The sequence below is a fragment of the Ursus americanus genome, chromosome 15 (genome assembly GCF_024610735.1).
Source record: "Ursus americanus isolate L20-20 chromosome 15, mUrsAme1.1.p, whole genome shotgun sequence".
Taxonomy (NCBI): domain Eukaryota; kingdom Metazoa; phylum Chordata; class Mammalia; order Carnivora; family Ursidae; genus Ursus; species Ursus americanus.
The window spans coordinates 8382070-8404042 of record NC_142141.1 but is presented as its reverse complement, the minus strand read 5'-3'; the positions used below and the strand labels follow the sequence as shown (position 1 = coordinate 8404042).

The 21973-nt window shown below is 38.8% G+C and overlaps 1 non-coding gene across 1 annotated transcript; it reads left to right on the top strand.

The window, feature by feature from the left end:
* The first annotated feature begins 19647 nt into the window (after positions 1 to 19647).
* LOC123788654 (U6 spliceosomal RNA) lies at positions 19648 to 19754 on the top strand. Its single transcript, XR_006778567.1, has one exon. It is a non-coding gene; the product is annotated as a U6 spliceosomal RNA (small nuclear RNA).
* The last annotated feature ends 2219 nt before the right edge of the window (positions 19755 to 21973 follow it).

The following is a 21973-nucleotide window of genomic DNA, read 5'->3' as shown; positions in this document are numbered from 1 at the left end:
ACTGATTTACTTCTCCTCCCCTACCACATATAATACAAGCTTTAGAAGAGCAGGGAACAGATTCCTCTTCCTGACTGCTGTATCCCAAGTGCTTAGAATAATGTCTGACAAAGTATTTTTTCAAAAAATGTTCACTGAATTTGAGTGAATGATAGCATTGGGGTGAAACTACTGGCTTTTCAATTATCTGTGTATTCCTGTTTTCTCTGCTCTAATCACTCCACTCATGCTCACAGATAACTCAGGAGGGCTTAGATGGCAGAGCCTGAGTATTTGATGTTTTAGGTCTGGCCCACAAGATTGAACTAGGTCACAGTGTGGTCACTTCAGGGCTGTGTAGTATTCCAATTCAATACAGTTCTGTAAACCCTTATCGACTGCCTGTCCATGTACAAGGTGCTGTGAAATACAAAAGCAAAATATAAATATAAAGCCAAAGGCATTCCAGGAAGACAAAATGGCATTTACAAAGGTATAGAAGCAAGAAAGGGGATTGGGAGAATTGCAAGTTTGGTGATAGTAAATACAAAGTGCACAGTTTGGGCAGACAGAAGGAAACAAGGCTGGAGAAGGAACCAGAGTGCTTGTAATAATACATATCCTTGAGGTGCTGGACCTACTTTATGTTTGAGGTCAGATGCAAATATCTCAAATTCTTTTTAGTCCAAAAGAGTCAGCAGTGAGTTTGGCTGAGAGCATGTTGCAACCTCTAGCCCTCCTCTGTGCTCCCTTTGGGCACCATGAGCACTATACCCAGCAATCTCAAAAGCCCTCACATGCTGGACCCATTAGGCACCGCATTCTCTATAGTCTGAGTCATTTCCCCTCTGCCAATAGTGACAAACCCAGAGGAACTCTCCACTAATTGAATCTGAGATGACTCACTGTAAACCAGGGATTTGAAACTTTAAAATCTCAGCAGTAACACCTTGGCAGTAAGACTCTTGGTTTAAGTTGTCCATCTTATTGTCTGGGGAGCCAGTGGGCATAAGGGGATAGAGTAGACGGTATCCGGGAGGAGGGCTTTGGAGCAGGAATTTTAGGTTTTCTCAGAGAGCTGGAAAGAGAAGAGCACCCACTGTACGTCATTGCTTGTTTGAGCTCCCAGCTGGCTGCCAAGTGCTAAAAAATGACACTCAAACACGTTTTGTTTAGCACACCTAGTTTTGTTTACAATATTTGATGCAGTATTTAAAAATAAAGAACTTTCACATTAAATTCTCAGATTTCTGGATTCTCTCAAAGATATAAAAGACCTGGCAATAACCCACTACAAGTGAAGAGTGGGTGCCCTTTATATAGGCTGTATGCCCCCTCTCCCCTGGTTTCCATGGTCTATACCTCAACTTTTACATTCCTAGTGTTCTCGCACTTATACCCAGAATGCTTAATTTGTTTATTATCCCTTTTGGCTTCTGCAGGATTTCAGTTTGCAACCCTTATTCTGACGCCGTCATTGAGAGGACAAACTCTGATGACATTTACAGTAATAGGAATGGACCTCAAAGTATTATCACTTTGGAAAATTTCACCTGCTTAGTGCTGAGAAATTTATTAGAAAATAATATAATAAAAGGGCATGAAAATGACCAATCTCTACCCTCTACTTCTTCTTTTCTAGAATACATAGTACTTACATTTGAGGCTGGGGTTATGTTTTCTTTAGTGTCTTACGTTCCTCGTCATAGTTACATCATGGTGTGTATTTAACTGATGCCCAATAAATAGGTAAGGAATGAAATGGTGTTGCTGGTCTAAGCCTTATGCATCTGGTATCCTCCCCCAGGAGACCTGACACCCAGGGTATGACATGTTTTGTTCTTTTTTTCAACCATTAATATTTTAATGGTCTCCTTCCTTCCCTATGAACTCATCTGCCTATTCTTCTAAGAAGGGTTCCATGACTTCCCCTAGTTGGAAATATTAGCTTTTTCTGATCTGTTTAAAATTGGTACTTATTTGTTTTTATTATTTAACTTCCTGAGTTTTTATTTCCCTCATGGGAAAAGTAATATCTACTTCATAAGATCATTATGTACATTATGTTTGGATGTGGTGAAATAACCATTATATATAATCACTTATATTATCACTTACTATATGCCAGGAAACCTTCCAAGTGCTTTGGATATGTTGACTTATTTAATCTTCACAACATTGTTGTAAGGTAGGTACTGATATTATAATCCCTATTTTACAGATGAAGAAGCTGAGGCAATAAAAGTTTAAGTAACTTGCTCAAAGTCGCCAGTCAAAAAGTGCTGGAGATAGGCTTCAAACGCCAGAAGCTGGACCCAGTATGTATGGCCCTAGCCACTAAATAATACTGCCTTTCTTCTGAAGTGAGGTCTACAATACATGGCCATATTCTCTGTGATTGAGACAGAAAATTATCTTTCCCTATCTGTTCTTACTAGTGGTGTTTTGCATTGTTAGTTACATACAGCCAGATTGAATCCTACTTGCTTTTAAAGATTGATTTGACTAGCTGAAGAGAAAGGTGGGGAGAGAAGTCTCCAATTACATAAATAAAACTAGAGGTGGGATCCACAGTCTTTCCATCTTTTGCCTTATTCAGGCAGGAAATTTTTCAGGCAGAGAACACTTTTGAAAAATAGCTTTATCAGTAGATCCCTCCTGAGAGCTCTTCGTCCTCCAGAAGTTCCATGTATCCAGCCTAGATGCAAAACATCCCTGAGGCCAAGCAAAGACTTGGAACTAAATGATGGCAAATGGCATTGGTTTTCCATTCATTTTCAGATATGGATCTATTTCCCAATCTTACCTGTAGAATTTGGTACAGGATCTCTTATATTTGTCCTTCATTTCTTCATTTGTGAAATGAAAGATTGGAAAAGGCCATGAATGTCAAAGAAATTTGCTTTGTAGGCCACATCCAGTTGGTTAGTCGTATATGCCTTGGAGTACTGCAAGATTGCAGTACATGAAGTATAGAGGTATCTGTCAGCATATTTTCGAAGAATTTGCCTCCCTGGATTAGATGACTCCCCAGGCTCCTACCCAATTTTATGCTCATGTGAAAATAGCTACAAGAGGAAAAGGGAATAACAAAGCAGGAGACATGAATGAGACTTTTTAAAAAAGGACTATGAGGAAAAAAGATTCTGTCTGGAGAATTACCATTTGTACTGGAAGCAGTGAAAAGCAGGATTGATATTGCAGAAAATCTAATCAGTAATGTGGTAGACAAATACGAAAGTGATGTAGAGAAAAAGAGCAATGTGAAACTGGGCAAGAAGGAGTTGGGCGTGATTATAAAAGGGCAACATCAGGGATCTTTGTGGTGATGGCATTCTTCTGTGTCTTGACTGTAGAGGTGGAAAATGGACCAAAGCGTGTAATAAAGTTATGTAACTAAGTATGCATACACACCCCAATGAGTACAAGTAAAACTGGGGAAAGCTAAACAGGATTGGTAAATTATAGAAATGTCAATATCCTATCTCTGATGCTATAGTATATATTTCTATTTTTATTTTTTAAAGATTTTATTTATTTATTTGACAGAGACAGAGACAGCCAGCGAGAGAGGGAACACAAGCAGGGGGAGTGGGAGAGGAAGAAGCAGGCTCATAGCGGAGGAGCCTGATGTGGGGCTCGATCCCATAACGCCGGGATCACGCCCTGAGCCGAAGACAGACGCTTAACCGCTGTGCCACCCAGGCTCCCCAATATTTTTAAAGATATTACCACAGGAGAAAACTGCACATGGGTGTATAGGATCTCTCTGTATTATTTCTTACACCTGCATGTGAATCTACAATGATCTCAAAGTAAAAGTTAATTCACAAAAAAAGAACAAAACTATAAGGACATTTAGAGAATTACAGATAAGAGAATAGATATTCAATACACAGATAAATAGTATTATAAAATAGAACTAAAAGAAATGATCAAAGGCAAAAATAGATTAAAATGCTTCTATGGTGAAAAAAAAGCCAATATCCATGGATTTAAAAGACTCATCAAAATTGAGGCATAATGAGAGAAAATAAATTTATTCATAAACACACTGTGTCAAACTTTCTGTAGTAGGAGGCTTGTAGCCAAAAATGATAGATAAAGTAGTTAGGAGCCAAGAGCTTGTGAATAGCTCTGGGGACCACAGTGGAAATTCATAAGCCAATGGCATTAATAAGCTCTGCCCCATGATTTGATTTAGGGATTTCTTTCTGCCCTTAAGCCATGGGCTGGTGACAAACCTGAAAATACTGCTGAATCACAGATGCAGCATGAGGAACATTCACACTGAGAGAGAGATGGGATAAAGTTTCCTACCATTCTGAAGGATTCCCTACCATTTGTAAATGATTTCTTGAAAAAAATAAAGGTGATTTTTACAGTTATTATTTAGATGTAGATCTAGACAAAAAGCAAATTCAATAATTCCTGTACTTGCCTCAGAAATGTTTCTTTAACCCTAAGGCCATGCATTCAGTCAATGGACATTTATGGACACGTGGCAGGCAGAAGGTACTACAAATGTACAAAAGTACTGATTTAGGCATGACCCCTACTCTCAAGCAGCCTCTTAGAGATAAGCATGTAATACCAACAACAAAGGCTGTGGTTTATTAAGTGTTATCTGCATTCCAGATGCTGCACAGGTGTTTTATATATTATTTAATTTAATGATCTCAGTAATTCCATCGAAGGCAGAATTGGGATTTTACTTCATGTTTGTGTGACCCAATGATTGTGATATTCTCTATGCTCACTGCCCACCATTTTCCAAGATGAAGGTCAAATCATAAAGCTACCATGACATCTTCTATAAACAAGTACAGATTCATCATTCATTCATTCATTCATCAACAAATATTTATTGGCATCATCTATGTACCAGGCTTTATGCTAGGTCCTGGGACACAATGGACAGGAATCCATCCTCAAGGAGCTTCAAGTCTAATAGCAGAAACTGGTATTACTCAAATGATCAAATTAATGTATAACTATATGTATTCACAGCAAGGGCTACAAAGAAAAAGATACATGTTGATTTGAGAGCATATAAGGAACCAATTTGACCTATTCAGGGAATTAGAGAAGGTTTTTCCAAAGAAGTGACTCTTTTAAAGAAATCAGAAGAGGGGTTAAGAGTTATCTGGTTGAGGAATGTAAGGAAAGCGCTCCAAGAAGAGGAAACAGCATGGGAAAATTCCTGTAGTGGGAAGGAAGGGGCATGGAAATATGATGGACTAGGAAAAAAAAAAAAAAGGACTGCTGTGGAGAAAGTGAAGTGTGGTGCAAGATGAGGATGGGAACTTAGGAAGTGCTAGGACATACCTAGCCTTGTGGTCCATGTAAGGAGGTTAGGATTTTACCTTTATCCTAAGAGCAAGAAGAAGACATTGGAAGGGTTTAGAAAGGGAGTGGTAGATATGAACAGACACTTTTCCAATGAAGACATACAAATGGCTAACAGACACATGAAAAAAAATGTTCAAAATCATTAGCCATCAGGGAAATTCAAATCAAAACCACATTGAGATACTGCCTTACGCCAGTTAGAATGGCAAAAATTGACAAGGCAAGAAACAACAATTGTTGGAGAGGATGTGGAGAAAGGGGATCCCTCTTACATTGTTGGTGGGAATGCAAGTTGGTACAGCCACTCTGGAAAACAGTGTGGAGGTCCCTTAAAAAGTTAAAAATTGAGCTACCCTATGATCCAGCCATTGCACTACTGGGTATTTACCCCAAAGATACAGAAGAGTAGTGGAGAAGGGCCATATGCACCCCAATGTTCATAGAAGCATTGTCTACAATAGCTAAACCGTGGAAGGAACCGAGATGCCCTTCAACAGATGGCTGGATTAAGAAGATGTGGTCCATATATACAATGGAATATTACTCACCCATCAAAAAGAACGATTTCTCAACGTTTGCTGCAACATGGACGGGACTGGAGGAAATAATGCTAAGTGAAGTAAGTCAAGCAGAGAAAGACAATTATCATATGGTTTCACTCATTTATGGAACATAAGAAGTAGGAAGATCGGTAGGAGAAGAAAGGCAAGAAGAAAGGGGGGGTAAACAGAAGGGGTAATGAACCATGAGAGACTATGGACTCTGGGAAACAAACTGAGGGCTTCAGAGGGGAGGGGGGTGGGGGAATGGGATAGGCTGGTGATGGGTATTAAGGAGGACACGTATTGCGTGGTGCACTGGGTGTTATACGCAAGTAATGAATCATGGAACTTTACATCCAAAACTAGGGATATACTGTATGGTGACTAACATAATATAATAAAAAAAATATTACTAAAAAAAAAAGAAAGGGAGTGGTAGGGATGATGGTTTTGCATTTTCAATACATAATTCTTCCTCCTCTTCTTCTTCTTCTCCTCCTCCTCCTTCTTCTTCTAATTTTTTTGCCTTCTATAGCCAAAGTTGTTAGTGCAAACTTCTCAATTACATTGTCTTAATAATGCTTATTATGACATCAAATAACAAAATATTATCTTCCTAATTAGAGGGGAGATAACTGGAAGGTTGGGGTTATTTCTTAAATTATATTTTAGTGGATTTAAGACACCCAATAAGATGTGTGTTTTACTATTGTATTCCACTAAAATAGAAAATGTTTCCACTTAGACTCGCCATTGATTATAAATAGCATCTCTATTCCAAAGACTTAAAAATGTTTAATAATGCACATCTTTAACTCAGTGGAATATTATACTTCCTTTGACCCTTTTATGGTGCATGATATAATACTGAGCTGGTCAAAAGTAGAATGGAAAGAGTGCTGCCCTTCAAATAAGGACAGTGAGTTTGTAACTGGTTCTGCCATACACCTGAACAAGAATGACTTTTTGTGTCCTGGTCCACTCTTCTATCGTATGACCGCATGATTCCTGAGGTTCCTCCCAGATCTACATTTTCTCGTGCAACAGCTGCCTGTCAACAGCTCTAGGAAAAAGGACTTTGAGGCTTTTCTCTGCTAGACAGAGTGCTTGAAGAGAGGTACAGAGACACCCCCCCCATACTTCTCCAGGTGGAAGGCAGTAGGGAATGTGCCATACCGCTCTGAATTAAGGACAGAACACTGAAGACTCAAGAAATTGAGTAACCAAGGAAAGTTTGTATAGGCCTCATGTTAGAGATGGGAGCAAAGCAAGGGCTATATTATGGGTTGAATTGTGTTCCTTTCCAAAAGGCATTAATGTCCTAATTCCTAGTAACTGTGGATGTGATCTTATTTGGAAATAGGGTCTCTGTAAATGATCAAACTAAGATAAGGTCATTGGGGTGGGCCTTAATCCTTTATGACTCTGTCTTCATGAAAAGGGGAAATTTGGACATGGAGACAGACACATACAGAAGGACATAACATAAAGTCACAGGGAGAACACCATCTGCAAGCCAAGGAACGCCTGAAGCCAAAAGAAGCTAGGAGAGGCATGAAACATTCTCCTTCACTGACCTCAGAAGTAACAACTCTGCTAACACCTTGATTTTAGACTTCTAGCCTCTGAATTTTGTTTCAGCAGTCCCAGAAAACTAATATGGCTGTTTCCTGAGAGATTTGTATTACTACCGTGATTCAGGGTCTTTTACTTAGCATCTTCCCCTGCTTCTGAGAGTAACAGATTATTACAGACCAGGGGTTGGAAATACCTAAAATTAAGAGAGTACAGTTTGTCCTCAACACTCTCCCATATCTGCTTTCTATACCTGGCAATTATTTCTCATGTCTCTGGCCTCAGTATCAGCACCCCACTCTGCCTTCCCATAGCCAAGAATACCTTCCAGTGCCCTCCTCAGGGGGCACTGTGAGTGTTAACTCTCTCAACCTTAAGTCCATTCTGCATCCTCCCCTTTCATTGGCCTTCATCTCATGTGTATTTTAAAAATCAGTATTTGGCACAGGAAAGGGATGGGGAATTTTGTAGCACAGGTGATAAATCTTGTGGGTGTCTGACATAGAACTTTCCAATGGGTGAAACAACTGTAAGTATGCAAGATGGGTTACTTTCAGGAACCATTCTGGTGAAATGGAGGACACGTAACATTTGGTTTGATTGTTAAGACAATGTGAGACTTCCTCCATTCAAAATCTTCTCTCTCCTACATTGGCTTTTATTTTCACTCTGAATTAATAGTAGTCTATTTGTAGGTTGAAAGCCTCTGGAGTAGCCCAACCCCAGTCACATCCATTAATAGGACACCTCCCATTAATGCTTCATAAATTGCTGCCCGTCAAGGCCAAGATTCTACCTCAACATGGCCCCTTTCTCCAGATCCATTAGGATAGAGGGTTGACCTAGAAGTTAGTTAAGGTCCCTGCCAGTTCTAAGAGAGAATGATCCTAGGATTTCATTCTTGTCATATAATCTCTGCTCACAGCCCCATGTCTCCTATAGTCACTTTCTCTTCGAATTTCCAAAACTTTCTCATTCATACCTGTCTTTGAGATATGCCTGGAAATGGGAGCAATATTGAAATTCAAATTTTGTGCAATATCCAGTGTGGAAAAACAATACTAATAATTATAAATATAATTTTCATTTATTGAGAGCTCAATGTGTGCCTGAGTTGATGTTAAGTGTTCTATAAGCACTTTTTTTTTAACACTTGCTATAAGCCTAAGATGTAGGTATATTCTGAGTAGGAATCCAATTTTATAATAAAGACTGAGGCCCACAAATTAAAAATTTTTCTAAAATCAGATAGGAAGAGGTGGAAATGGGATTCAAACCTAGATACAGCCAGGAGCCCATGCTCTTAATCACTTTGCTATACTGACTTCTCATGCCTGGAAATTAGAATGTGCTTGTTTATGGTTTAGGAGAATCTCTTTCTATCAGGGAACTTGAATCAGTTCTGAAAATTAGGGAAGAATTATCTAAAAGCAGAGCTTTAACCTTATAGAACATCTGAGAGATTTTTGTTTGTCCCCTCACTTTACAACTGAAGAATCTAAGGACTTCATAGGCAAAACACTTGCCAGTGGATAAACATCTAGAGACAGAACTTTGTACTAAAAATGCACATCTCTAGTCTCCTAGGCCATGGTACAAAAGAAGAGGAAGTTGTCCTAATCCTTGTATTACTGGTTCCCAAACTTGAACTAGCATCAGTTACCTTGTAGGATGGTTAAAACAAAGATCCAAGGTTTTGATGAAGACCTGATAATTTTAATTCACTTTCACTTCAATATTCATGCAATGCCTCTGGGAGCCACATTCTGAAAAATCACTGTCTTTAAACCATAGGACACTGTAGTATTAAGTGAGTAGGCCTCTTACTCTGATCAACTGGGCCTTAATATAGTGGTTCTTAGCTTTGACTGCATATTGAAATCACCTGGGGAGATTTTAAAACCGACCACAGAGTCTGGTTTAATTGGTCTGAGGTACGGACTGATCATTAGGTGTTTTACAAGCTCCTGACATGATTCTCATGTGCAATCACTGTTGAGAACCCCTGGCTTAACACTTCCAACCCACCTCATTGTGGGTAAATTATATAAACTCTTTGTGCTTCAGTTTTCTCATCTATATAATGAGAAGAATAATAATGGTACTTATGGTTTTTGTGGTACTTATGATTTTTGTGAGTATTAAATGACTCAATGAATTGAAAATATTTAGAAATAGGCCCAGCATTTAGTAAATGTTGTATAAATGTTGGCTGTTATTGTCATCATCACTGAGTCGTAATTAGTGTCCTTTTTCCTCTTTCCTTTTCTCTGTGTGTTCTGATTTTCATGGACTCTTTTTTTTTTAAGATTTTATTTTATTTATTTGACAGAGATAGAGACGGCCAGTGAGAGAGGGAACACAAGCAGGGGGAGTGGGAGAGGAAGAAGCAGGCTCCCAGCAGAAGAGCCTGACGTGGGGCTCAATCCCAGAACTCCGGGATTACGCCCTGAGCCAAAGGCTCATGGACTCTTTTACATATGGACAAGACCTTACGCTTTTTCTAATGAGCTATATATTAAAACCATCAAAACTAAGCGACCAATGGGCCTACATCTCCGTCTCCCCTGGTAAAATGATGTTTCTCTTTTCTTTCAGTCATCACTGTTTAGTGGAAGGAGCACTTTCCATTCTAGCAAGTGAAAGTTTTGTTTCAGGACTTTCAGTTCTATTCCATTTAGTTATATGTCTATCCTTATACCAGTATACACTGTTTTGATTAGTATAGATTTGCGCTAAGTTTTAAAATCAGAAAATGTGAGTCCTCCAACTTTGTTCTTTTTCAAGATTGTTTTGGCCATTCTTATGCCCTTGCATTTCCATATGTATTTTATTTATTTATTTTTTTAGATTATTTATTTGTCAGAGAGAAAGAGAGAGAGTAAAGCAGGAGGAGCAGCAGGCAGAGGGAGAAGCAGGCTCCCCACTAAGCAAGGAGCTGATGTGGGACTCCACCCCAGAACCCTGAGATCATGACCCAAGCCGAAGGCAGATGCTCAGCCAACTGAGCCACTCACATGTCCCCCATATGCATTTTCAAATTGGCTTGTTAATTTCCGAAAAGATGCAAGCTGGCATCTGAATAGCGATTGCATTGAATCTGTCAATCAATCATTTGGGGGCAAATTGTTATCACCACAATATTAAGCCTTCTGATTAATGAACATGACATTTCTTTCCATTTATTTAGGTCTTTAGTTTCTTTCATTAATGTTTTATGGTTTTCAGATTATAAGTTTTGTTAGATTAATTAAATGTTTTACTTTTTGTATTCTATTTATTCTTTTTGATGCTAATATAAATGCAGTTGTTTTCATTTTCGTATATTGATCTTATGTCTTGAAAACTTTACTGAACCCAATGAGAGACAGGAATCCATCAAAATCCTAGAGGAGAACACAGGCAGTAACCTCTTCGACATAGGCCACAGCAACTTCTTTCAAGACACGTCTCCAAAGGCAAGGGAAACAAAAGCAAAAATGAACTTTTGGGACTTCATCAAGACAAAAAGCTTCTGCACAGCAAAGGACTTCATCAAGGACTTTTGGTACTTCATCAAGACAAAAAGCTTCTGCACAGCAAAGGAAACAGTCAACAAAACAAAGAGGCAACTCATGGAATGGGAAAAGATATTTGCAAATGACACTACAGATAAAGGGCTGGTATCCAAGATCTATAAAGATCAAACTTATCAAACTCAACAACCAAAAAAAATAATCCAGTCAAAAAATGGGCAGAAGACATGAACAGACATTTAGCCAAAGAAGACCTACGAATGGCTAACAGACACATGAAAAAATGTTCAACATCACTAGCCATGAGGGAAATTCAAATCAAAACCACATTGAGATACCACCTTACGCCAGTTAGAATGGCAAAAATGAAGGAAGGAAACAACAAATGTTGGAGAGGATGTGGAGAAAGGGTAACCCTCTTACACTGTTGGTGGAAATGTAAGCTGGTACAGCCACTTTGGAAAACAGTATGGGGGTTCCTCAAAAAGTTAAAAATAGAGCTACCTTATGACCCAGCAATTGCACTACTGGTTATTTATCCCAAAGATACAGATGTAGTGAAAAGAAGGGGTACCTGCACCCCAATGTTCATAGCAGCAATGTTCACAATAGCCAAACTGTGGAAGGAGCCAAGATGTCCTTCAACAGACAAATGGATAAAGAAGGTGTGGTCCATATATATGATGTAATATTACTTAGCCATCAGAAAGGATGAATACTCACCATTTGCATTGACATGGGTGGAACTGGAGGGTATTATGCTAAGTGAAATAAGTCAAGCAGAGAAAGAAAATTATCGTATGGTTTCATTCATATGTGGAACATAAGGAATAGCATGGAGGACATTAGGAGAAGGAAGGGGAAATTGAAGTTGGAGAAATCAGAGGAGGAGATGAACCATGAGAGACTATGGACTCCGGGAAACAAACTGAGGGTTTCAGGTGGGGTGGGGGGGTTAGCCCTGTGATGGGTATTAAGGAGGGCACCTACTGCAAGGAGCACTAGGTGTTATACGCAAACAATGAATCATGGAACGCATCAAAAACGAATGAAATACTATATGGTGACTAACATAACATAATAAAAAAATTTTTTAAATGAACTCATTATTCTAATTGCTTTTTTAGTGGATTCTACAGGATTTCCTATATACAAGGTTGTATTATCTACAAATAGAGATTGTTTTACTTCTCCCTTTAATACTTAAATGTCTTTTATCTAATTTTCTTGCCTAAATGTGCTGGCTAGAACTTCTGGGAGAATGTTGAATAGACATTACAAAAGCAGGCATCCTGGTTCTCAATCTTAGAGGGAAAGCATTGAGTTTTCACAATTAAGTATCTTATTTACTGTTCTTGTTTTGATTTGTTTTGTTTTTTTGTAGACGACCTTTAATAGGTTGAGAAATTCCTTTTCTATTTCTAGTTTAAAAAGTGTCAAATGTATTTTCTTCATCTTTTGAAATGATCATGTGAGTTTTATCTTTTATTGACATGGTATATTACATTGATATTCAGATGCCATTTCCTGGGTATGTCGAGCTGTTATTAAAAGCAACCAACTTGTTATAATGGAAAATTCTAAACACATAAAAAGTAGAGAGAATAGTATAATGAACCCTCAGCTTCAATTATTATCAACTCCAGGGCCAATTTAGTTCATCTATACTCCTTGCTTTGCTCTGCCACATTCTAATAATTTTGAAGGAAATCCCAGAAATTATATTTTTCATCTGTTACTACTTATGTATGTATCTCAAAGGGTATAAGACTATTCTAAAAAAATAATCATAGTATCATTATCATATTTAAAAGTAATAATTCCTTAATATCATAAAATGTCCAGTCAGGGAATACATTTCTTTAGTTATCTCATACCTTTTAACAAATTTGACTCAAGATCAAAATAAGGTCTAAATATTAAAATTGATTCACATGTCCCTTAACTCTCATTTAACTTTTTGGATCACCTTCCCACCTCCTCCCATCTATTTTTTTGCATGAAAAAAATAAGGTAATTTGTCCGGTAATGCTTGTCACAGTCTGTATATTACTGATTTTATCCCCATGGTAAAGTTTAACATGCTCCTCTGGACCCTGTATTTCCTGTAAACTGTTAGTCAGGTTTAGAGACTTGATCAGACCCAAGTTTGATTTTCTGGCAGTGATTTACCAGAGGTGATATTGTCCAATTCCACCTAGGAAACACATAATATTTGGTTGCTTAGTTTTTGCTTTGTTAGCAGCTATTACTACTTAATGCCTGGATTTATACCTTTATTAAGGCTTTCGAAGTAATTATATTCTAATTCTCCCTCTGTTTGTAAGTAACACTTTCATTCCATACAAGAATAAGGGAAAAAATGGGATGTTTGAGGGTGTGGATTGGGATTTATTGGAAAAATTGGGGGGGGGGGTATTTCCTAAGGAACCAAGGCTTCGTGAAAGGCTGTCAGAGTTTCAAAAACTATTAGGCAATTTGGAGCTTTTCTCTCTCTTATCTCCCCAGGCTTGCCTCCATTCCTCTCAACTTAATTTGTTTAGCTTTTTCATAGCCAAATATGGTTGCTCCATACTTCCTGAATTTACATTTCCACAGCCAAACAACTTATGGAGATATTGTGCAAAGATGTTTCAATATGAGACCCCATAGCTAACATTCTGATTAGTCCAGTTTGGACCAACCAGCTATGACAATTATGGTGTATGGCAAAGTCACACCATTCAAATATGTCCACCTGTGGATCAGGTGAGGGAGAGTTCTTAGAGAAAAAGTATATGTTTTGGGCAGATCTTCCAAAACAATTGTTATTGGTATCTCCTCCTTCCATGTCAATCCATGGTTTCAAACCACCATTTTTATACATTGATGAATGTCTCTCTCCTTACTTCTTTCAAATGAGTTTCAGACTCTTATATAAAACCGTCAACTAAAATATTCCCTTAGAAATCCTGTAGACCTTCAATATGTCAAGACTGAACTCATCATCTTACCACCCAAAAACTGATCTTCCCACTTCATGCCCTATCTCAATGAAAGGAACCATAATCAGTGCAGTTAGCCATATAAGAAATGTGAGAATTGCCCTAGATTCTTTAATCTACTATTATCCCTTTCTTCCCATGTCATTCTTCTTGTCACCAGGAACTCGAATTCTACCTTCTTTTTTTTTTTTTAAAGATTTTATTTATTTATTTGACAGAGATAGAGACAGCCAGCGAGAGAGGGAACACAAGCAGGGGGAGCGGGAGAGGAAGAAGCAGGCTCATAGCTGAAGAGCCTGATGTGGGGCTCGATCCCATAACGCCGGGATCATGCCCTGAGCCGAAGGCAGGTGCTTAACCGCTGTGCCACCCAGGCGCCCCCGAATTCTACCTTCTTTAATATCATTTGCATTTGTTCCCTCTATTTGATTCCCACCAGTGGCCACTGCTCTAGTCAGTAGCCATTGCTTCTAACCTGATTACTGCCACAGCCTCCTAACTGGACTGTCTGGGTTTCAGAATGGTTATTTCTCCATTTACTCTACACACCTCTAATAAAAGCCATCTTTTTCAAGCATAGTTATAATCATTTCATTTTGCTGATTAAATTCCTTCAGTTGGCCACCACAGGGTAAGAGTTCAAACTCCCTACCTTAGCAACCAAAATTCTTCACCATCTGGCTCATGATCACTTCTCTAGCTTTGCCCCCATCACTCCCTCACAGTCAATGTACTGTCTAGTCACCTAAAAGCATTTTCAGTTTCCTAAATTTGACAGGTTATCTCATGCTTCTCTGCTTGCTTTCCCTTACCTGTTTCCACTCTCTGGCATGCCTTATCTCTGTTCACATTTTCATCCAACTACTAGCAGGTGGCTCCTCAAAATTCAACTAAGAAGTTGAGTTTTCATCTTCTATGAGAAACTTCCTAGAGGACACGTCTTTTTTTTTTTTTTTAGATTTTATTTATTTATTCGACAGAGATAGAGACAGCCAGCGAGAGAGGGAATACAAGCAGGGGGAGTGGGAGAGGAAGAAGCAGGCTCATAGCGGAGGAGCCTGATGTGGGGCTCGATCCCATAACGCCAGGATCACGCCCTGAGCCGAAGGTAGACGCTTAACTGCTGTGCCACCCAGGCACCCCTAGATTGACTTTTTATCTCCAATATTTAGCCCAGACCCAGTATAGAGTAAGTGTTGAATATATGTTTGTAATATAGATAAGTTAAAAACCTACAGACTTTGGGCAAAAAGTGTTTGGGTTTGTTGCAGCTTCATTTTTTCCAGGAATTCTGGGCAATAACTATTCCCCCTGCTCTTCAGTCAACACAGGCTTACCCCCAGGCTCTTCTGATGATTCTCTCAGCAAAGTGTATCTGAGTTCATGGACCACAGATCAACAGGAGTGAACCAGTCAGCTCTGACAGTTGGCACTGCTACTGGGTACCAATGCAGATAGAAGGAGCTCAAGTAAGCACAGAAAAGTGAAAACAGATTCCTGGAATCAAGGAACGCAGTCCTTGCTTGATTATGGAAAATTCAAAAATCAAGGACTGATCTTTTGGAGTCTAGAATTACAGTCCTTACCATGAGGTCTTTGCTGATACCTGCAGCTCACACTTTTTTTTTTTTAATGATTTTTTATTATATTATGTTAGTCACCATACAGTACATCCCCGGTTTCCAATGTAAGGCTCGATGATTCATTAGTTGTGTATAACACCCAGTGCACCATGCAATACGTGCCCTCCTTACTACCCATCACCGGTCTATCCCATTCCCCCACCTCCCTCCCCTCTGAAGTCCTCAGTTTGTTTCTCATAGTCCATAGTCTCTCATGTTTCATTCCCCCTTCTGATTACCCCCCCCCTTTCTTTATCCCTTTCTTCCCCTACCGATCATCCTAGTTCTTATGTTCCATAGATGAGAGAAATCATATGATAGTTGTCTTTCTCTGCTTGACTTATTTCACTTAGCATTATCTCCTCCAGTGCCGTCCATGTTGTAACAAATGTTGAGAACTCATTCTTTCTGATAGCTGAGTAATATTCCATTGTATATATGGACCACAACTTCTTAATCCAGTCATCTGTTGAAGGGCATCTCGGCTCCTTCCACAATTTAGCTATTGTGGACATTGCTGCTATGAACATTGGGGTGCATATGGCCCTTCTCTTCACTACGTCTGTATCTTTGGGGTAAATACCCAGTAGTGCAATGGCTGGATCATAGGGTAGCTCAATTTTTAACTTTTTAAGGGACCTCCACACTGTTTTCCAGAGTGGCTGTACCAACTTGCATTCCCACCAACAGTGTAGGAGGGATCCCCTTTCTCCACATCCTCTCCAACATTTGTTGTTTCTTGCCTTGTCTATTTTTGCCATTCTAACTGGCGTAAGGTGGTATCTCAGTGTGGTTTTGATTTGAATTTCCTTGATGGCTAATGATTTTGAACATTTTTTCATGTGTCTGTTAGCCATTTGTATGTCTTCATTGGAAAAGTGTCTGTTCATATCTTCTGCCCATTTTTTGATTTGTTTATTTGTTTCTCGTGTATTGAGTTTGAGAAGTTCTTTGTAGATCTTGGATACCAGTCCTTTATCTGTAGTGTCATTTGCAAATATCTTCTCCCATTCCGTGGGCTGCCTCTTAGTTTTTCTGACTGTTTCCTTGGATGTGCAGAAACTTTTAATCTTGATGAAGTCCCATAAACTCATTTTATCTTTTGTTTCTCTTGCCTTTGGGGATGCGTCATGAAAAAGGTTGCTTTGGCCGATGTCGTAGAGGTTGTTGCCTATGTTCTCCTCTAGAATTTTGATGGATTCCTGTCTCACATCAAGGTCTTTCATCCATTTGGAGTTTATTTTTGTGTATGGTGTGAGATAGTGGTCAAGTTTCATTCTCTTGCATGTAGCTGTCCAATTTTCCCAGCACCATTTATTGAAGAGACTGTCTTTTTCCCACCGGATGTTTTTTCCTGCTTTATCAAATATTAGTTGCCCAAAGAGCCGAGGGTCCATTTCTGGGCTCTCTATTCTGTTCCATTGGTCTATGTGTCTGTTTTTGTGCCAGTACCATGCTGTCTTTGTGATCACAGCTTTGTAGTACAGCTCGAAATCTGGCATTGTGATGCCCCCAGCTTTGTTTTTCCTTTTCAACAGTTCCTTGGAGATTCGGGGCCTTTTCTGTTTCCATACAAATTTAAGGACTATTTGTTCCAGTTCTTTGAAAAATGTCCTTGGTATTTTGATCGGGATAGCATTGAAAGTGTAGATTGCTCTGGGTAGCATGGACATTTTAACTATGTTAATTCTTCCGATCCATGAGCATGGAATATCTTTCCATCTTTTTATGTCTTCCTCAATGTCTTTCAAGAGTGATTTATAGTTTCTAGAATATAGGTCCTTTACGTCTCTGGTTAAGTTAATTCCAAGGTAACGTATGGTTTTTGGTGCTATTGTAAATGGGATGGATTCCCTAATTTCTCTTTCTTCGGTCTCGTTATTCGTGTATAGAAATGCAACTGATTTCTGAGCATTGATTTTGTATCCCGCCACGTTACTGAATTGCTCAATAACTTCTAATAGTTTGGGAGTGGCTTCTTTTGGGTTTTCCATATAGAGTATCATGTCATCTGCAAAGAGAGACATTTTGACTTCTTCTTTGCCAATTTGAATACCTTTGATCCCTTTTTGTTGTCTGATTGCTGTTGCAAGGACTTCTAGTACTATGTTGAATAATAGTGGCGAGAGTGGGCATCCTTGTCGAGTTCCTGATCTTAAGGGAAAGGCTTCCAGCTTTTCCCCATTGAGAATAATATTTGCAGTAGGCTTTTCATAGATGGCTTTTATGAGATTGAGAAATGTACCTTCTATTCCTACACTCTGAAGGGTTTTAATCAGGAAAGGATGCTGTATTTTGTCAAATGCTTTTTCGGCATCGATTGAGAGGATCATATGGTTCCTGAGTCTTTTCTGGTTGATATGATGTATCACGCTGATTGATTTGCGAATATTGAACCACGCTTGCATCCCAGGTATGAATCCCACTTGATCGTGATGGATAATCCTTTTAATGTACTGTTGGATTCTATTAGCAAGTATCTTGTTGAGGATTTTGGCGTCCATATTCATTAGGGAAATCGGTCTGTAATTCTCCTTTTTGATGGGGTCTTTGCCTGGTTTGGGGATCAAGGTAATATTGGCCTCATAGAATGAGTTTGGTTGCAGCTCACACTTGATCACTTTCTTGACCATCTAGGACAACTCTTGATTTCATTTTTAATACCTGACTACATTTTGTGTAACTCTTTACCTATTGTCTAGTTTCCCACAGTTACATGTAAGCATTTTGTAGGTAAAAACAAACAAAAAACCAACAGAAAACAGGGGCACCTGAGTGGCTCAGTCGTTAAGTGTCTGCCTTCAGCTCAGGTCATGATCCCAGGGTCCTGGGATCGAACCCCACATTGGGCTCCTTGCTCAGCAGGAAGCCTGCTTCTCCCTCACCCACTCCCCCTGCTGGTGTTCCCTCTCTTGCTGTGTCCCTCTCTGTCCAATAAATGAATAAAATCTTAAAAAAAAAAAACCCACAAAAAATAACATGGCATATTTCTCAATATGAGAAGTATCAGAGACCTGGAAAAGGATAAATACTTAGAGTTTTTCTAAGAAGGAAAGGATGATTCTAGAATTTATAAACCTATTCTGTCTAAAGTAAAAAAAAAAAAAGAAAAACTAGGAAAAAATTATTGAAAGGTGATTTGTGAATATATAAAAATACAAATTTGTAACCACCAGAGTCCACTTGCATTCATGGAGGACAAAATATGCTAAATGAACCTAACTGTCTTTTCTAACTGGTAAACTAAATTATAATAACAATTCATATCAATCTGGGATTTTATAATACAAAGGACTTTATACAGATAATTCTCAGCGAGGTACCATAGCCCTGTGGAAAGATAATTTTTAAGTGAAGCAGATATGAATTTGAATCTTGGTGATACTTTACTTCTCTGAGCCTTTTTTCTTCATCTGTCTGTTTAAAACATATACAAAGATGATCTGTGTTTCAGTCCAGTTACTGATATAAGCAATAACTGAATTTTATGGAGAATTTATTCTAATTATCACCATTCTTAATTTTCTCAGTAAACAGTGTAATAGTGTTGTCTTTTTTGCATACGGGAAAATCAAGGGTAAGTTTAAGTAATTTTTCACATGACATCCAACAAGTGTGTTAAAGAACAAAGATTTGAATCTTTGTTCTCAGCTATATGCTTTCCCCTGTGCCATAGAGGAGGAAGATTACTTCATTTTGTCATCTTGCAAGCATGGAGTATGTAAAATGGTAAAGAACTGAGAGCTGGATGGTATTACAATACAGAAACTTTATAAGCATTTAACTGACCAGACCTTCACAATGTTGATCAAAATCCACCTGGATGGGGATGAGGTGCACTCTCTCATCCTACACAGCTCTTACTTGGCCTATCTTCTTCAACAATTTAATTAAATTAAATAAAGAACATTCTGATTAAATATGTAAACAGAGAATGCAACAAGTAGATGATATGCTGGATATCAAAATCTGGATTTATTTTAATAGAAATAGGTAAGAAGAATGAGTCAAAATAATGAAACAAATTTTATCAGAGAGCAAGAAAAAAATCCTATATTTATGATTAAAACAATTAAACATACTCACTTCAACAGCACATATACTGATATTGGAATGATAGAGAGAAGGTTAGCATGGTTCCTGTGCAAGAATGACACATAAATTTGTGAAGTGTTCCATGTTCTTTCTTTCTTTCTTTCTTTCTTTCTTTCTTTCTTTCTTTCTTTCTTTCTTTCTTTCTAAGATTTTATTTATTTATTTGACAGAGAGAGAGACAGCCAGCAAGAGAGGGAACACAAGCAGGGGGAGTGGGAGAGGAAGAAGCAGGCTTCCCAGCAGAGCAGGGAGCCCGATGTGGGGCTCGATCCCAGGACCCTGGGATCATGCCCTGAGCCAAAGGCAGATGCTTAACAACTGAGCCACCCAGGTGCCCCTGTTTTTTCTTTTTTAAATTAAACTTCATGAGTATGGAATAGGAGAGACATGTTTTAACAACAGTCAAATATGAAAACAACTCTATGATTTAAGTTGACTACAAGTTCAATATGAATCAATATGGCAAATCTACCACTTAATCTTTGGTCCCATTCAAAGAAATTCAGCATCATACACAATGAAGATGATGGTTTCAAACTGTTCTGGGCTGGTCAGTCTTCACCTGGAATTTCACATTTAAATCTGAACATCATATTTTGAAAAGAACCTTGACAAACTAAAGGTCATTTGGGAAACATTCCCAGGATGGTAAAAGGCTCAAAACATCATGCAAGAAATGCTTTGGAGATACTGGAGAAGTATACACCAGAGGAAAGAAAACACACAGGAAACATTATGATGAAGGATCCAACTGGAAGAAAGATCTGACTTAGTCTCTGCAGATCCAAATAGTGGACAAAAGACCATGCAAGGGAGACATCTCTCAGGGCAAATGGATGGAAGTGAATGCTAATGAAGTCTACTGTTTACCAAGCACATAGTTAATATCTATCTTATATACTTAATTTCTCATAAAACCCCTTTAGATAGCAAGCACTGCTACCTCTATTTATAGATAAAAAAGAATTCTAGCTTAAAATATTAAAAAAAGCTTACAATGTCCTATCAGGGATGCATCCTGACAACCATAAGTTGTAGGTATTATTTCAGTTACAAAAGAATCTGAATTAACAAATTTGCTAAAGGTCAAAGGTGACTATATGATGGAACTGGCTTAATAAGCACTTAACTTGTGCCAGGACCTAGGCAATATATTTCACAAGTATAGTTTATTTTAACATGTGATGGGTATTGTTATTCCTTTCTTACAGATAAGGACACTGAGGCATAGATCGATAAAGCAACTTGCTCAAGATTGTAAGTGACTGAGATGGGAATAAAATTCAGGTCTATGTGGCTTAACCGCTGTGCTATGCTGTCTCTCCTAGAGAAGGAGAAATAATTTTCTACCAACTAACGCTCTCTAAAAATGTTTGAAGAGGCAGCCAGGTCTTCATCACTGAAGTGGTCCAAGTACAGGCTGGTGGGCCCTGTGTGAAGGTACAGCTATGATGAGATACCTAGAAACTCCAAGCCTCCATGATTCTGCCAAATTTGTTTTTCAGATTCATTTTTTACCGGGTGTGCTAAGTACCAAATAGGTGCTCGGTAAGTAGCTGTTGACTTGAATGGAATAGAAGTTCCCTCTCTAGAAGGGAACCCCCAAGGGCATTGCTGTGGGAGTTGTGGCTTTGCAAGTGAACTTTCTAGCTATTTGTGTCAAGGGTGAATTAGAGGGAGGCGGGCTTCCCAGCACAGCTAGCAATTAGAGTCCAACCCACAAATTCATACACTGGACTGGCTGCTTGCGTGTGAAGGAGAGCGAAGGAGGCACTTTCAAGGGATAAAGTAGAGGCAGCCATAGGCAGCAGCCTTGTGAGCCATGGCCACAAGACAGCCTGGACAGCTGGCCTCAGTCTTGATTTGGATTAAGATGTTTATTCTGCTCTGCCTCCCAGGCCTCTCCCTTCCTGCCCCAAGGGCTGTCCACTCGAGTGTCTGAAGAGGTGATTAATTAGATACAGACTCTCAGAACCTGCCAAGAAATGTTCTCAGACTAAGATTCACATTGGGGGTGAAAGATACCCTTCCAGTGGTACTATATAGAAATCCCCTCCCTTTGCTGACTCCTATAGTTGAAAGGTCATGATCCATGAAAAAAAATATGAATTAAATGCATGCTATGCTGACCTTTTGCCTGAGCAAAGATTTAACTGGCACTGTGAAATGGTAATGTAGGGAGAGCATGCAACCCAAGTCTTGATTGGGGGTTTCCTGGGAGCAGGTTTTCTCAGGAATATGTATAGATTGTACATTTTGGTTTTTAGAGAGAGGAAAGTCCTCTTGCAAATTACCCACTCCACTGGTTT